The following is a 16,292-nucleotide window of genomic DNA, read 5'->3' as shown; positions in this document are numbered from 1 at the left end:
CCCAAGTTATTGTCTTCATAAAATACATGAACTCCTGGGCATACGTCCTACTATGCATAGACAAAAGCAAGCTGTTCCTTTATTTGTGGCCGGGCATGGAAGGCTCCCTTCCCTGTTAACTTATGAATGGGTCTCTGGATTATTTGGAAAAATCCTCGCAACAGTCCATCAATGGCAATCGGTCTGCCACAGCTCTGATTGCATCGTGGTCATGGGGACAATGCTACTATTAAAGTTCATGAATATACTAGTCCATCCAGATTTTGTAAAAGATGTGAGAGCGCTGGGTGTTTGTTTTGATCAGCTTTGTTAAGGCAACACAGTGGGTGCTTGTGCACATATTCCTCCTAAGCATATTATGTGCGGCAAGAGAAGTACTGGTTGTCTGAGGTCAAAGTCCAGTGCATGGTTGTCACGTCCAATGACGTCCGATTAGTACAAGTTTGATGCTAGTTGTAATAAAGCATAAGTCACCTTAGTCTAGAGTAGGCTAGGGTTAAGTATAAAAGGTGGAGATGGAACTTGTGAGGGATCTTTTCGCCATTTCCAAACAATACATGTTTTGAGCCTCTTTCCTCCCACCAACTAAGAGGGTGCATACTCTTAGCCACTAAGAGATGGGGTGCATACCATGTCCCACCTTGACATGAGGTGAATATTCATGTTGCAGCTTACATCTTTGATTCTCAGCTTTCCATGGTAATATTATTTCAAGCTTAGCTACCTTGACTATGGCTACTTTACAAACATGGTGTATTTCTTGTATTTCTTTGTAAGAATGGTATATTTCATGAATTTCCAATTATTTGATTTGCTGTGAAAACTGGTTTATTATATTGGTATCAGAGCATGGACTTTGATCCATGGGAAGAGTCATTTTCTTGGAGAATTTAGTCTCAGGGGTAGGAACTAGTTAATTGGAGTACCAAGATTTGGTCACATGGTGTGGTACAGTTTAAACCGTGACTAGTTAGAGATCTCTATAACAAGTCGGGACTAATGTTGGAGGTTTCTTGAAGATCTTAAGGAAGATGGAGGTTCTTGGCCAAAATAGCAGGACGTGCTCAAATGGAGGTCCGTTTTGAGGATTTTTGACCCTAACTTGAGTCTAACTGGGATTACAAATGTTAAACCGTGATTACTTTTTGGAACCAGTTTCTCTCTCTTCTTCCTTTCAAGCTTTTTTCCGAGAATCCATGGATTCAACTGCTGCAAACTTCTTCCAATGGCCATTTCCCACTAAGGAGACATTAGAGCTTGATTCCTTGTGCCATGAGCTTCAGGCAGAGTAGCATATCATTTAAACTTGATGAGCTTGATCAACCAGAACAACAGGAGCAATTTGCGCAAATTGTGCTGATTTTCAACCTCCCCTCCTACACAAATCTCAGCCAATGAAGCTTGGCTATGGCTTAAGCAAGCTTTGACAAGGTTCCTTCAGGTCTACAGCAAGCATACAGGGTTTCTTCACACTTCTTTAATCATCCTTGATCATTCTTGAGCTTTCAAAGCTATGGCAGATTCACGACAGCAGTGAGTCTTTTCTGAAATTTCTCCAAAATGTCAAAGGGCTTTTGTTCTATCAAGCATCCTTGAGCTTCTTCAGCATTCATTGAACCGACATTGAAGACTTCTTGCAAGATTAGAGCACTTCTTCTCTTGAAATGAGTCAAAACAGGGCAGCCACTTGAATTTTCAGAATTCTTGGACTTTGAAGGATGGTATCATGGGGCTTTTGGTTCTTGATGCATCCTAAAGCTTCTATGCACGGGATTATATCAAGAATCCATGGTCTTGCATCAATATTGCAAGAATAAGGCTTCTTCTTGTCATTGCAAGTGTATGGACAGCATATACAAGCTTCAAAGCTTCAATGGAAGAGTTTTTTATCAAGGATTGAAGTCTTCTACCTTTGTGGATGCTCATCATTGATTTCTTTCCAAAATTTCAGCCACATTTGGGCTACAAGGATCACTTATATCAAAATTTTGGATATTGAAGCTCTCTTGAAGATAAATTAGAATCTATGAGCTACAATTTCATCATGGGAATTGCAATTTGAATGTATTCTTGGCTACATCAAGCGGGAGTTTAAGAATTTCAAGTCTCATACAGGTATTGGAGCTTCCATAATCATCTACTTTAACAATACAAGAGGTAATTTTTAATTTTGCTCTTAATCCCTTTAAAATCCAATTGCTTAAGCCATCCATTTGTTGAAAAGGGATAATTAAGAGTAATCTCATCTAAGAATTACTATTTGATTGTATGTAGACCCAACTTAGGGCTGAATGATGTCATGCTGAATTCTTTTCATTTTACCCAATAAAAATCAATAGCCAATTGTTGTTAATCCCTTCCATTTGTTGGAAAATTTGTGCTAATCCTAACCTTGAATGGCTTGTTGTGATAGAATGCAATATGGCTGAAAATAAGAATCAATCAATAACTGGAATAGAATTGTAAAGCAGTGAGTCACTACTGTAGGCATTCCTTACCCATATCCATTTCAATTCAGTCCTATTCCATTTTGTTCTTGCATATCATGAAATGGCAAGCCATGCATATCATACTTTGATTGATAAAATACTAAATCTGCTATGTATATTCCGACCAAGGAAAAAGATTGAAACCGGACGAGAAGACAAAAGAGAGGTGACCCTCCCTTGCTATTTAAGACTCCATAGCAGTGCACAACCTGGCCTGGAAGTAACTTTCACACCTTCTAGAGTTTCAGAGCTCATTTAAGTGCTTGTCCTGCTGTTTTATCCCTCACCACAGGTGGTGGTCCATGGAAGATCACTTGGGAAAGAGTGGATGAAGATTTGAAGACCAGGGGTACCGAACAGGGCAGTCTATGGCATCCTTGGGCAGATTTATAGGTCTTTTAACGCAAGTACCTATCAGTTGCAGGGGTTTACTGGATACTTACAAGTGCCTTGCAGCCCATCACAGGTCTATTAATTGCTTTGAAGGTCTACAAGTAATACAGGATTCATCTCAAGGTCAAACAGGGTTCGTACAAGGTGTTAACAGGTTGCAGGAATTCTCTGGACAGGTACACAGTTCCTATTACAGAAAATTCTGTCGTGATCTGATTTAGGATCTTGATAAATTGATTAGAAGAGGGGATGTTAGGCTTTCATTTGAATCAAAAAGTTTAGTAATCGGACATCGGGAGCAAAAGTTATGGCCAATTTACTGACAGGGGATCTAGTGGACTGCACCTAGACAGGCTGTCTTGGATGCACTGTTTGAGTTCATTCTACCCATATACCCTATTGCAAGCTAAGATATTACTAAATCTAGAATATCCCTAATATATAAGCTTCGTTTGGGTCAATAAACCATTGGAATTGGTCAATACAAAGCAGGTTATTGACAGTTTTCTTCTCCACGGTCATTTTGACAGCACCTATCCTTAATGGCAAAACATAAGTGAAAAGATCTAGTCATGGAGACCATTCAATAAGATATCAAAGAATACATCAACGATCAAAACAATACTAATGAAGCCCTCAATCAGGACCAACAAGATGATGATGTAAGCGTTGGTAATGCCCATATATAGTGCACGGTTGGGTAATAATGGAAATTCTTTATCACACGAACTTTTTCGAAGAGCACGTGTTTTCAAGAGAGATACGTATGTTGAACATTAGGATGCATGATCAATATGAGCAACTTTCCAAATCCTTGTGGAAGATTGAGAATACATCCAACAAAGTGGATGAAGGACTTCAGCAGCTAGTCAAGTTCATGAAGAGTGGATTCGAGAATGTAGTAGCAACTATCAAGGACTTGAAGACTCAACCCACATCTTCTATACCAAATAAACCCACTATTTATATTGAAAATACTTCAGTTCAGTCCTCCAATATGAAAGGAAAGGGGATTGATTAGTATATTATGTCAACCTTTGAGAAATAAGAGCCATCTACAATGAGGAGTACTCATTACCATCCACCAGTATCATCAAAGCACCATGCTCGTCCTCAATTCAATCCAAGACGTAAGGCTACTTATGAAGAAGAGGAGGATATAAGAAGAGAGGAGAGTGATGAGTTTCATGGATGTGACCCCTTCTACAAATCTTTTCCCTCTCAACTTGCCATCAAGCAAAAAGAATTGGAGTTTCATGATAAGAGTGGAAGATTTTATGAAAGAATGTCATTTCATGATATCACCAACAAAGATAAGTTATTTTATGGTCAGCCCACTAATGGACAGCATCATTTTTTTGGATTGGGACAACCGAATCATGGTGGTAATAATCCTAGACTAAATTCCTTTGGAAGAGATTCAATGAATAGAGATTTTTTGAGACAATCATCTTTTGGACAGTATTCCAACAATTTTCGGCCAACTTATAATGAAATGGAGTACAAAGAAAAGATTACCATTTCCAACTTCAAGGGGGATAATGCATCTCCAACAGAGTGGGAAGCATGGGTAAACAAATTGGAGATGTGTTTTATACTTTTTCCTCGCCATGATGAAGCCAAGCTCTATTTTGCAGCACTCCATCTTGAAGGCTATGCGCATACATGGTGGAGATATATGCAAAGGGTTGGTCACAATTTTGCTTCTTGGGAGGATTTTAAGAAGGCAATGTTTGAAGTGTTTGTCTCTCCAATGAAAAAAGAAAGATTGCAAAGAAGATGGTATAGTCTTCAACAAAGGGGCATGTTCGTTCGTGATTACTCTAACATATTCCTTAATCTTTCTATGTACATTGAAGGGATTGATGATTTGGCCAAATTAAACAAATATATATTTGGTTTAGATTGAGTCCTCTCTTCGAAAGTAGGTGCAATGCAGCCCAAGACAATTCATGAAGCCATTTTATATGTTGAAAGGTATAGGCAGAAATATAGAAGAGATTCAATGGGAGTTCAGCCAAAAAGTACAGGGTATTCATTACCTAATCAGTAAGATTGGAGCACATTTCAGCCAGCAAAGGGATATTTATAGGCAAGAAAGCAAGGAAACTAGTAACTACAACAGTAATTACTACAAGTTGTCTACATATCCAACAGTCTATAGATCAAAACCAAGTGGAGGAAATGGTTATAGACCAATGGCTGAAGCAAAACAGAGCTTTGCAAGGACTGAAAATGCACAAAAGGGATTTCAGAATAGCACTTACAGTAAAGTTCTTTCAAATGAACAAATTAGAGACATGAGGACAAAAGGGTTATGCTTCAAGTGTGGAGAAAAATGAACACAAGACCATAGGCTGAAATGCAAATCCAAAAATAGCAAGCTTAACTTTGTCATCATTGATGAGACAGATGAGGATAAAAGTGAAGAGGGGAATGTATTTTAGGTAGAAGCAAACCCTATGGTTGTAGAAATGCATGACGAAGAGGAAGGAATTAATGATGAATTTTATGATATTGCGGACAGTTTTTCTTTTGATCTGGGTGGTTCTTTATGTGTAATTTCTCATGATGCTTGGATCGGTTGTAAAGGAGAAAATACCCTTAGACTTGAAGGACTGATCAATAGCAGAAAAGTTCATCTTTTGATTGATACGGGCAGCACCCATAGCTTCTTTAATACCAAATTTTTGCATGGGTTGAGATTGCTTCCTTGACAAATGCAAGTGTTGTTGAAGATTTAAGCTGCTAATGGAGCTTATGAATCAAGTAATGAAGTATGCCTACACACTCCTATTACCCTATTTCCTTCATGTTTTATGAAAGTAGACTTGATCGCCTTGGAAATGGGTCCCATAGATATTGTCATTGGTTGCGATTGGTTGAAAACCATTGGAAAGTTTTCTTTGGATTTAAAAAACATGCTGATGGAATTCCAATGGAAGGGACAGTCTATGATATTGAAGGGCGTTGGTCAAAAGCAAATGGAACTCATCTCTAGGAAGAAAATGCATAAAGAAATCAATGCATGGTCATGCATATTCACTCTTTTGCTTGCGAAAATGGATGAAGAGCACTCACCAAATAAGCCATCATCTTCTTCAAAGCAAAAGGATCCAAGAATGGAAAAGCTATTGGAAGAATACAAATATTTATTTCAGCAACCATCATCTTTGCCTCCAAAGAGAGAGGTAGACCACCCTATTGACTTGCTACCCAACACAAAACCCATCAACAAACCTCCCTATCGCCTGTCAAAGTTTGAAAGGGAAGAAGTGGAAACACAAGTTAAAGAGTTGCTGCAAATGGGTTTAATTCAACCAAGTCAATCTTCATTTGCCTCTCCTGTGCTCTTGGTAAATAAGAAAGATGGATCTTTTCGCATGTGCATTGATTATAGGGAGCTTAACAAGTCCACGGTGAAGAATAATTACCCAATTCCTCGCATTGATGACCTTTTGGATAAGCTCAAAGATGCAAAGGTCTTCACTAAGATTGATCTTCATTTAGGTTATCATCAAATTCGAATAAAGGAAGGGGATGAATATAAAACAGCCTTTAGAACTGAAAGAGGGTTACATCACTTCTTGGTTATGCCATTTGGACTTTCAAATGTGCCCGCTACTTTTCAAGCACTCATGAATAAGATATTGCAGCCTTTCTTGTTCAAAACAGTCCTTGTATTCTTTGATGATATCCTTATTTATAGTAAATCCAAGGTTGAGCATTTGATGCATGTTTGAGAGACCTTTGACACATTAAAAAGACATACACTCTTTGCCGAAATGTCAAAGTGTTCTTTCATGGAAGATGAAGTGGAATGCTTGGGTCACATTGTGGGAGAGCAAGGCATTCGTGTGGATCCTAACAAGGTGAAATATGTCCAAGAGTGGCCTACTCCTACGAATTCTACTATCTTTAGGGGTTTCCTTGGATTATCTTCCTTCTATAGAAGGTTTATCAAAAATTATGCTCATGTGACGGCTCCTTTGACCAATAAGCTAAAGAAAGATGCTTTCTTTTGGGACTACATAGCCGCCAAGAGTTTCAATGAGCTGAAATCTCTATTAGTTTCAGCATCTATTCTTGTATGCCCGGATTTCTCTAAGGAATTCATTATATGTGCAGATGCTAGTGGACGAGGAGTTGGGGTTGTTTTATATCAACACCATGGAGTTATAGCCTATGAAAGTCGCAAGCTTGATGACAAGGAACGTCAACGACATGTCTATGAACAAGAAATGTTGGCAATTTTGCATGCTATCAAAAAGTGACATCACTATATATACGGCAGTCATTTCAAGGTGAAGAGTGATCATTGTGTGCTGAAATACTTCCTTTTCCAACCAAATTTATCCCCTAAACAAAAGAGGTTGTTAGCTACTCTTCAAAGCTATGATTTTGAAATATCTTACATAGCTGGAAAAGATAATGTTGTAGCAGATGCTTTATCACGTATGTGGGCATGTTCTTTATCCTCAATTTCAATCATACATAAGGATTTGATTCATGACATCCAAGAAGAATATTTGCTTTATGAGCAAGTACCAAAGATGATGAAGGAATTTCAGCAAGGAAAAGGAGAAGAGTATCCCAATTTTATTGGCACAACGGTCTTTTATGGTATCATGATAGAGTCTACTTAACACCGCAATCCTCTTTCAAAGACTGTATTTTGCATGAGATACATTCTTCACCTTTAGTGGGTCATCATGGGCTTTTCAAAACATTTGACAACATCCATAAGAGCTTCTATTGAAAGGGCATTTGCGAGATGTAAAGGATTATGTAATGCAATGTCTTCCTTGTCAACAAAATAAAGACTTGTCTCTTCTACCTGGCGGCTTACTTCAGCCACTTCCTATTCCTCAAGGCAAGTGGACTCAAATCTCTATGGATTTCATTGTGGGATTGCCTACAACTAAGCATGGGTAAAATAGCATTTATGTAGTAGTTGATCGGTTGACTAAATCAGTCCATTTCATCCTTACAAAGGCCTAATTTACAGCAAAGCAAGTGGCTCAACAATTCATGGAATGTATTTTCAAGCTTCATGGTTTGCCAATGAAGATTGTGTCGGATTGCAACACTAAGTTTATGGGCAGCTTTTGGAAAAGTTTGTTCTCTTCAATGGGGACTCTTTTGACTCCTAGTACCGCATATCACCCGCAAACAGATGGGCAAACTGAAAGAGTTAACAAATGGTTAGAGGTTTATTTAAGGCACTTTTGCCATGAGACACAAAATGCATGGGACCAATGGCTCCATCTTGTGGAGTTTTATTACAAAAATACTTACCATATGAGCATTGGAATGTCTCCTTTTGATGCTTTATATGGCTACAAAGTACAACTACCCTCCGCATTGTTTCATGAAGATGTAAATCCACAAGCCCGTGAGGAGTTGGAAAAGATGGAGGCCCTTATGAAGCAACGCAAGGACAACATTCATAAAAGCTCAAGAGACAATAAAGGTCTATGCGGATGAGAAAAGAAGACATGTGGAGTTTGAGGAAGATGAATGGGTATTTTTTAAGGTTTCCAAGTCACGTTATCCTTCTCTTAAAGGAGGACACAACAAACTTGCTCATAGGTTTTATGGTCCTTATCATATTATCAAGCGAGTTGGGGATCTTACTTATCAACTAGACTTACCTTCCAACACAAGAATCCATAATGTCTTTCATGTGTCTCAACTTAAAATGTATGGGGGACCTCAAATTCAAATTCTTGAAGAACTACCTCCCTTGGATGATGATGGTTTAATCATCTATGAGCCCGAGAAGATTATTGGCAAGCAGTAGAAGGTTCTAAGGAACCGTATTCTTGTTGAATACCTTATCAAATGGAAGGGTTTGCCTATCGAAGAGTCTTCATGGCAACAAACATCATATTTGGAACAACTTCCATGGCTTCAGCAAGAGGACAGTTCATAAAGAGAGCAGTAAACAGCTTGCTGTATTAAATTTCTGTGACAAAGTAAATTGTCTTATTGGCTTCAAACTTTGATTTTGAAGGCATGGCTGAATACTACATGCTTTCCTCTACATTTCTATATCTCAAACATGGAAATCGGCCACTTCTAGTTCAACATATGGCCCATTTTGTACTACAGCCCGTTTTGGACAGTTTACAGCAGCCTGTTCCATTTATGTGGTCCATCTTCATCAACTTCTTTGATCTTCATCAACATGGAGCTTTATTTCAGCATGAATTCCAAATGCTTCAAGCTATCTTTGTAATCATCCTTGTAATTTGTTCCCAATTCATCTTTGAGGACAAAGCTCTTTTAGGCCGGGATGGCTTGTAATAAAGCATAAGTCATCTTAGTCTAGAGTAGGCTAGGGTTAAGTATAAAAGGTAGAAATGTAACTTGTGAGGGATCTTTTTGCCATTTTCAAACAATACATGTTTTGAGGCTCCTTCCCAACTAAGAGGGTGCATGCTCTTAGCCACCAAGATATGGGGTGCATACCATGTTCCACCTTGACATGAGGTGAATATTTATGTTATAGCTTACATCTTTGATTCTCAGCTTTCCATGGTAATATTTTTTCAAGCTTAGCTACCTTGGCTATGGCTACTTTACAAACATGGTGTATTTCTTGTATTTCTTTGTAAGAATGGTATATTTCATGAATTTTCAATTATTTGATTTGATGTGAGAATTGGTTTATTACACTAGTATGGTACTAATCAGACTAATAAATCTTGGATCTATGTCCGATGAAATAAAAAATACATATAATTTTAAGTCTATGCTTAATGTTTGGACTTACAAGTTAAAACATTAACTTAGAGATTGAAGTCAAAAGTGCAAAAGAGAGTTGAAACAAGACTCGAGAGTGTACTATATAGCATGAATAATGAAACCGATAACTTTATTATGAGCTGGATGTGCAATCTCATACAAAGTGTATAAAAATGGATTGAGATAAAAGCCATCATCCATGGCTCAATCCGAATTAAGATACATGATTACTCTAGGTGCTCATATCACTCTCGGCATCGAAGATGGAAGCATCCTCGTCATCGCTTGAGGAGTCATCACCCTTCTCAACAAAATCACCCTCACTAATGACATTGCCCTCATCATCATACTCGGGCTCTCTAAGCTCTAGGTGAGAGGCAGTAATAGGTATGTCCTTCTAGGCCGAACTAGGAGTTCTTCTCGAGCCACTCCCACGCCTCGTGTAGCATTTTAAGAGCCCCACAAGAATCATAGACAACCAATGTGGATTTCGAAGTGGAAGTTTCATTGCTACCGGCGTGAGGGCGAATAACAACACGGACACGTCATGCACGAGTGTGAGAGATCTGCTTTTCTATCTCCTGGAGGTCTAAGTAAAGCTTCCTAAAGATTTGCTCATTTTCCAAGTCTCTCGCGAGTCACACTTTTAAGTGTACTAGCAAAGAGCTTGAGTGAATCCATATTTATCTATACATTTAAAGAATGAAGAATTTAGATTAAATAAATGAAATTTTTTTTAATATATTTTATCATCTATGAATAAAGTTATGAACTAAAAAGTATAAAATTAGATATACGATACTTGTTTTACCATAGACATCTCATGCATATTGCGTAGCATGCGTAAATTGAAGCAACAATAAATTAGTTACTCCAATTGTCATGTGCTAAGCTTGTTACGATTTTGGTGTGCACGAGGGAATAGGTGGACCAATTCCTCTCACATGCACCCGACAAATAATCCTAAACCCTGTGAAAAAAAAGTAAGTTTAACTAGAATTAAATGAAAAAAGAAAAGAGATTTTCAAACATGTGCAAGAATGCGTAAGGCCACTCTTTGGAGGTGAGACAATTGATAGCCAAATGACTCCCACTAGAAAAGGGGCTTCACCAACGATTCTTGCTTCCAACAAATGGTAGATGCGAAAGCGGTGCCCCTTTGATCACTATAATTAATGAGCTCTTGGAGGAAGGCACCATGATACTCTTTCACCAAAGCCTTTGAAAGAAAGGCATCACGATCAGCAAGGACATTGGCATCCATGAAGAGAGAGGGTTTTTTTAAGGCAGGATGCAAGAGTGCCACAAACCCATGTATGGATCGCTTCATCCACTCCTATCTTTTCTTTGTCAAAAAGAGAATGTCGTATGTTTTAGGGGTGATATCCAAGATATCACTACAGTAGGTGTGAGACAATATGAAATATAGATTCTAAGACTAAAAAGAAGCATGAATCATTAAAATAAAATAAAAATAAAAACAATACTATGAAGAAGAGGCCTCCCCATCCAAGATGGTCGATGATTGTATCTCCTCCATCGCATCCGCCATAAGATGATAGAGAAGGCCAATAGTAGCCCCCTCCATGTCCGTCATGCGAAGCACCTTGTAGATGGGAGTGACGGCAATGATAATGCCCCTCACATCCATCCAAAATTTCTCCTTTAAGCAAAGCCTTTGAATGGCCTTTGTTTCCACTTGGCTTAATGTGGACTTCCCTTCAAGCTATTTCTTAAACTCATCTAACGCAACTATTTTTTGTAGCTTGTTCCGAACGTCATAGAGACGCTCGAGGAGAAGCCACATGGCTGCAAACCGAGTCTTCGAGGGCTGCTTCAACTCCAATTCGAAGTATAAGCGATATATTGCAAGAACTCGGACCTTGGAGTTGACAAAGCCAACGATTTTGCAAGCATAGTTGACAATCCTCGCCACCCACTTCAACTTATCTATATCTTCCATAAGAAGATATAGACAATGTGTAGCGCATGGTGTCCATACTATGGACAGAAGGCGTTGTCCGTGACAACTTGCACCACATTTTGCAACCTACAAGATTATACACGATGAAATTAGAATAAATTTGGGAGGTTAAAAGAAGAGATTACAAAATAATGGATTTAGAAGTATTACCTCAATGATGGCTTGTCGTCTGTGTCAATACATGAACGAGCCCATGGTTCTCCTTTCCCTTGTGCTCGCATCCACCGCTCGTAGGAAGCATGTGCCAAGTGGGCAAGAGACGAGGATGTTAATGATCCTTCTTTTTTTTCGGTCACTCCATCCATCGGATAGAATAGAGCATCCATACGTCGCCCAACCAGCACACATGGGCTCAAGGGACTTATCAATCCTCTCTCTCTCTCCTTATCGCTTGGTACGCATGTCATTGTACGTGACACCATACCATCCCTCACATGGACCAACTGCGGCAATGGTTTTCACCATCCACTTCCATCGATCCACTTTGAAAATATGGAAAAAGAAATCGCACTCAATTATGGTGCATGCAATCTCTATTTCCTCTTGCCTTTACCTCTCCTTGAGAAAGGAGAGAGGACCGGAAACTTGCCCTGTTGCTTGGGCAAGAGTGGCTTGTCTCTTGGGCATAGGTGCACCACTCAAATGGCTTTTTCTAGATGGGATAGAAAAGGCCTCTCCGATGGAGGAAACCGAGACAGTTGGAGAGGGATCGTCTTCCACATCTGAGACCTCATGATTGGGAGAGATCACCTCCTCACTTGCCCTTGAAAGGCCTTTGCGTTACTTCAATGGCAAGTATTTCCGACGACAATCTTCATAGACATCGTCGGGAATACCAGGGCATGGTGTGGCTTCCCCTCCTAATTTGCAAAGGTGAATGAGACGGCGAGTGACGAATGAGATTTGGAGCTTTGGAAAATACTTGCATTGCCACTTGCAAGTGCTGGATTTCTCCTTCACTCGTTTGAAGTAGGCACAATGCAAGCAAAAAGTCTCATGGAGAGGGGGTGCCATTGATGATGTATGGAGAGAGCCTAGAGGGTCACGAGTGGAGGGTGAGATAATTGAAGAAAGGAGTGGAAAGAGTAGAGAGCTTGAAGGAGTAGAGAGCTTGAGGGAGTAGAGAGAGGCTATAGCTTGATGGAGAAGGAGGAGGTTGGAAGGGTTGAGAGGTTAAGGGAGGACTCGAGGAGAGAGCTTGAGAGAGTAGGAAGGATGTAGAGCTTGAAAGGAGGAGGAGGAGGGGTGAAGAACTTGAAAGGATGAATGAGATGGTGGGGGAGGGGAGATTTTATAGAAAGAGAGTATGCTTTGGGGTTTAGGGTTGGCCCTTGGGGAGAGAGAGAGAGAGAGAGATTTCAAATTCTGAAATTTGAATGGTGGCCCATCATCCATACGAGAGGATAGTTGCATTGCGCCATAATCCATTGTGTGTATATGAGAGAGAGAGAGATGGATGAAATTTGAATCATGAGAGGGAGAGGAAAGGAGAGAGAGTTTAAGATTTCCTATTGAGTCTTTGTGAGAAAGAAAGAAAAAATAGAGAGAGGAAAAAAGAATAGAGAAGATTCAAGAAAGAAAAGAAGAAAAAGAAAGGTAAGAAAGAAAAGAAGGCATGTCAATACGGTTTCATTAAAGGTCGGAATATAATGCACAACATTTTGAATGTGCAACTAGGAATTGATTATGCCAAAGCTTCTAGCCAACAGGTTGTTATACTTCAGCTGGATATTGAGAAGGTATTTGATCATGTTAGTTGGTCATTTTTGCGGCAATTAATGCCTACAATGGGTTTTGGGCCCCATATGATTTCTCTCATTGATAACATCAGTCAGGGTTTTGTGGCCCATATTGCTCTTAATGGAGGGATTACAGCAGAAATTCCCTTATCTCGGTCTCTTTGGTAAGGTTGTCCTCTCAACCCCTTGCTTCGGTAACTCACCCGATGCTCTCATTATTGGATAAGTTGGTAGCTCAAGGTAAGTTAGTTGGCTTATCTCTTCCTGGCGGTGATCAGCTGGTGGGCCAAACTTTGCCAAATGATTCTTTCATGTTCCTTAAGGCGAATCATATTAATGATCGGGCAACGGTGACTTGGAATCTTTTTGCTTTGGCACCAGGTCTTCACATTAATACTCAGGAATCCACCATTCTCTCTTGTACGGAGAATGATCCGCAGGCCTTGGGATGGAATGGAATTGTGATCCCCAAGGGGCAATATAACCAGACACTTGGGATATCCTATTGGTGTGGAGGTTGCTCCCTGTGCCTTGCTAGATTGGATGGCATCTCGAATTCATGACAGGTTAATGTACTGGAAATCTCACAGTTGGCCTCTAGATGTTAGGCTAAAAGTGGCTCAATACATTATGATCAATATGATTTCGTTCTTTCTGCCATTGCTGCCTTGGACTAAGAAGTCCCTTTTGGAGTTGGTCTAGCCTATCAGATTTATGTTGTGGAAAAAGAAAGGCAATCGTTTGTGGCAGGTATAGATCTCCTCGCAGCATGTGACCACTCCGAAAAGGATGGGGAGTGCAGCTTTGTTGGATATTAATTTGCATATGGCCGCTTTGAGGCTATCCCTTTTGCAGAGTCTATGTATTCAGTGTCATCCTTGATCAGATATTGCCAAATTCTTCATAGAAAAGACTAGCATCTCTCATGGTAGCACAATTATTCATACTTCCTCGTGACATGCACTTAATTCTATGAGGCCTATAAAGGTCTCCCAGTCTTTTCTCCTTTCTCATTTGATTGCTTCCTGGCAGGAGATGCTTCATTTTGCAATTTGGCGTCCTCCAGATATTCTTAAGGATGAAAATTCACTACAAGGAGAAATACTAGATTCCTCAAGGTTGTTGGATTGGCCACAAAAAGATTTGCAGCAAGACAAGTTTAATCGGATGGCTAGGTTAGGGTTAAAGACAGTCCGTGATGGTGTTTTCTTAGGTAGCCTTGCCTTTATTCTTTTAGGCGTATTCGTTAGTACTTTAGGGTGCCTCGTGGATACAAGGACATTTGGTCGTCCATATAGGACAGTTTATAGAGGTTCTCTCCTTTCCCTTTGTTACAGCCATTGGATCCATGGAGTGATTGGATGTTTGTGCTTCCTAATGACTTTGAGAAAAGGTCACCTAGTCAGATATATCATTAGATGGTGGAAGCTAAGAGATGGGTCACGGGGAAGGTTAATAAGTTTTGGCATCTCAAGGATAGCAAAAAGAAGTGGCGGGAAAGATTTATCCAACTTTGGAAGTCTAAGGTTCCATATCAGGTTAAAGTGTTCATGTGGAGGGCTGCTCATTGGGGATCTTTCAATGGGAGAAGGTCATCGTGTCTTTTGTACTACATGTGATGAGACATTGTTTCACCTCTTTGTCTCTTGCCCTGTTGCGCAACAGATCTGGAATTTCATTTCCCATGTGTGGTTCTCGGTGACTCAGCACCGCATACCAATTTATTCGTGGATTATGGGAAATATGTCCTCTATGCCCTCTTTGCCTTCAAATTGTTCCTGCCTATTCCATTTCCTTAGATGGACAGACCTATGGCATATATGGCGTACTCGCAATGCCTTTATTTTTTATTCAGCATAGGGCATCCATGGACATGTGGCCCGTGTGCGTGGATTGGTGTAATGGAAAATCTCTTCTATGAAATCAGCTGACCTGGTTCTTCCGAATATTGCTGCTCCCTGGCTAGCAATTGCTCGCCATACTCCAGCTGTTCCTTCTGCGTGATTTATTAGAATTGGTCATGTAATAGGTTGTTCTGAGAGCCTACAGGCCTCATGTAAATATTCTATAGAGAGAGTGTGAGAGAGATAGAGTATGCTGACCTGATGGTTTGATGTAATAGAATGCAAGAGATACAGAGAGAATGTTAACCTGATGGTCTGATGTAAATATTTACTACTTAATTATCTATGCCAAAAAAAAAAAAAACCTTAGGAAAGAAAGGTAAGAAAGAAAAGAAAAACAGGCCTAAAAACAGTCAAAAAAGTGACCGTTTACAACTTTATGGGCCGCAAGGTTCAGGCATACGGGAGTCAGGACCCACGTGCGGCATAATGGTCACGGCGGGGCACAGTTGGACGGGTCACAGGGAATGGACCAGACAGGACTGGACGCAGCAGACGGGTCAGACGGGTTGACCCGTCCATCAGACGTGGACAACCTTGGTCCGGGGTATTCTAAGGTTATTGACATGGGTGAATTGAAACACTAAAAAGAAACTTGCTTATGGATATCCTCATAAACAAACACATTCGCTTTTCCTTGTTTGAAAGCAATCCACTGTTGGTGAAATATTGTTGTAATATTTTTCTCTCCATAGCCAACTCTCAATGAAGGCAGTGAAAGTATTCCACCTCTGGTTATCTTTTCACTTTATTTCTCAGCCAGCTTGAGCTTGGATCTCAATGGAACCAATGTGGGTTGTAGCCCAATCCTATTTCAGCAGAGCTACATGGTCTCAAACTTCGAGTTGTAGACCCAATGGTACAGCTCTGTGGTTGAGATTTATCTACCCTCCATAAGCACCAGACAGAAATGTATATCTGGTTTCATCTTTTAGGCTGTACTTGCCCTCCCATAACTTTCCAATACTTGTCAAATCATTTATTTAGCCCGTATCTATTGGAAGGTGGATTTTGTGTTTCTTCACAATGTACT

The 16,292-nt window shown here is 39.9% G+C and overlaps 1 protein-coding gene across 5 annotated transcripts in view; it reads left to right on the top strand.

Moving 5' to 3' along the window:
• The window catches only part of LDA (limit dextrinase), a 297,784-nt gene that overhangs the window by 279,406 nt on the left and 2,086 nt on the right, over nt 1–16,292 (top strand). The window lies entirely within an intron of this gene.

The sequence above is a fragment of the Lygodium microphyllum genome, chromosome 22, assembly GCF_053477565.2.
Source record: "Lygodium microphyllum isolate KBCC chromosome 22, Lygodium_microphyllum_v1.1.10, whole genome shotgun sequence".
Classification (NCBI taxonomy): Eukaryota; Viridiplantae; Streptophyta; class Polypodiopsida; order Schizaeales; family Lygodiaceae; genus Lygodium; species Lygodium microphyllum.
The sequence above is the reverse complement of the archived record's forward strand: the minus strand, read 5'-3'. Positions and strand labels throughout refer to the sequence as shown.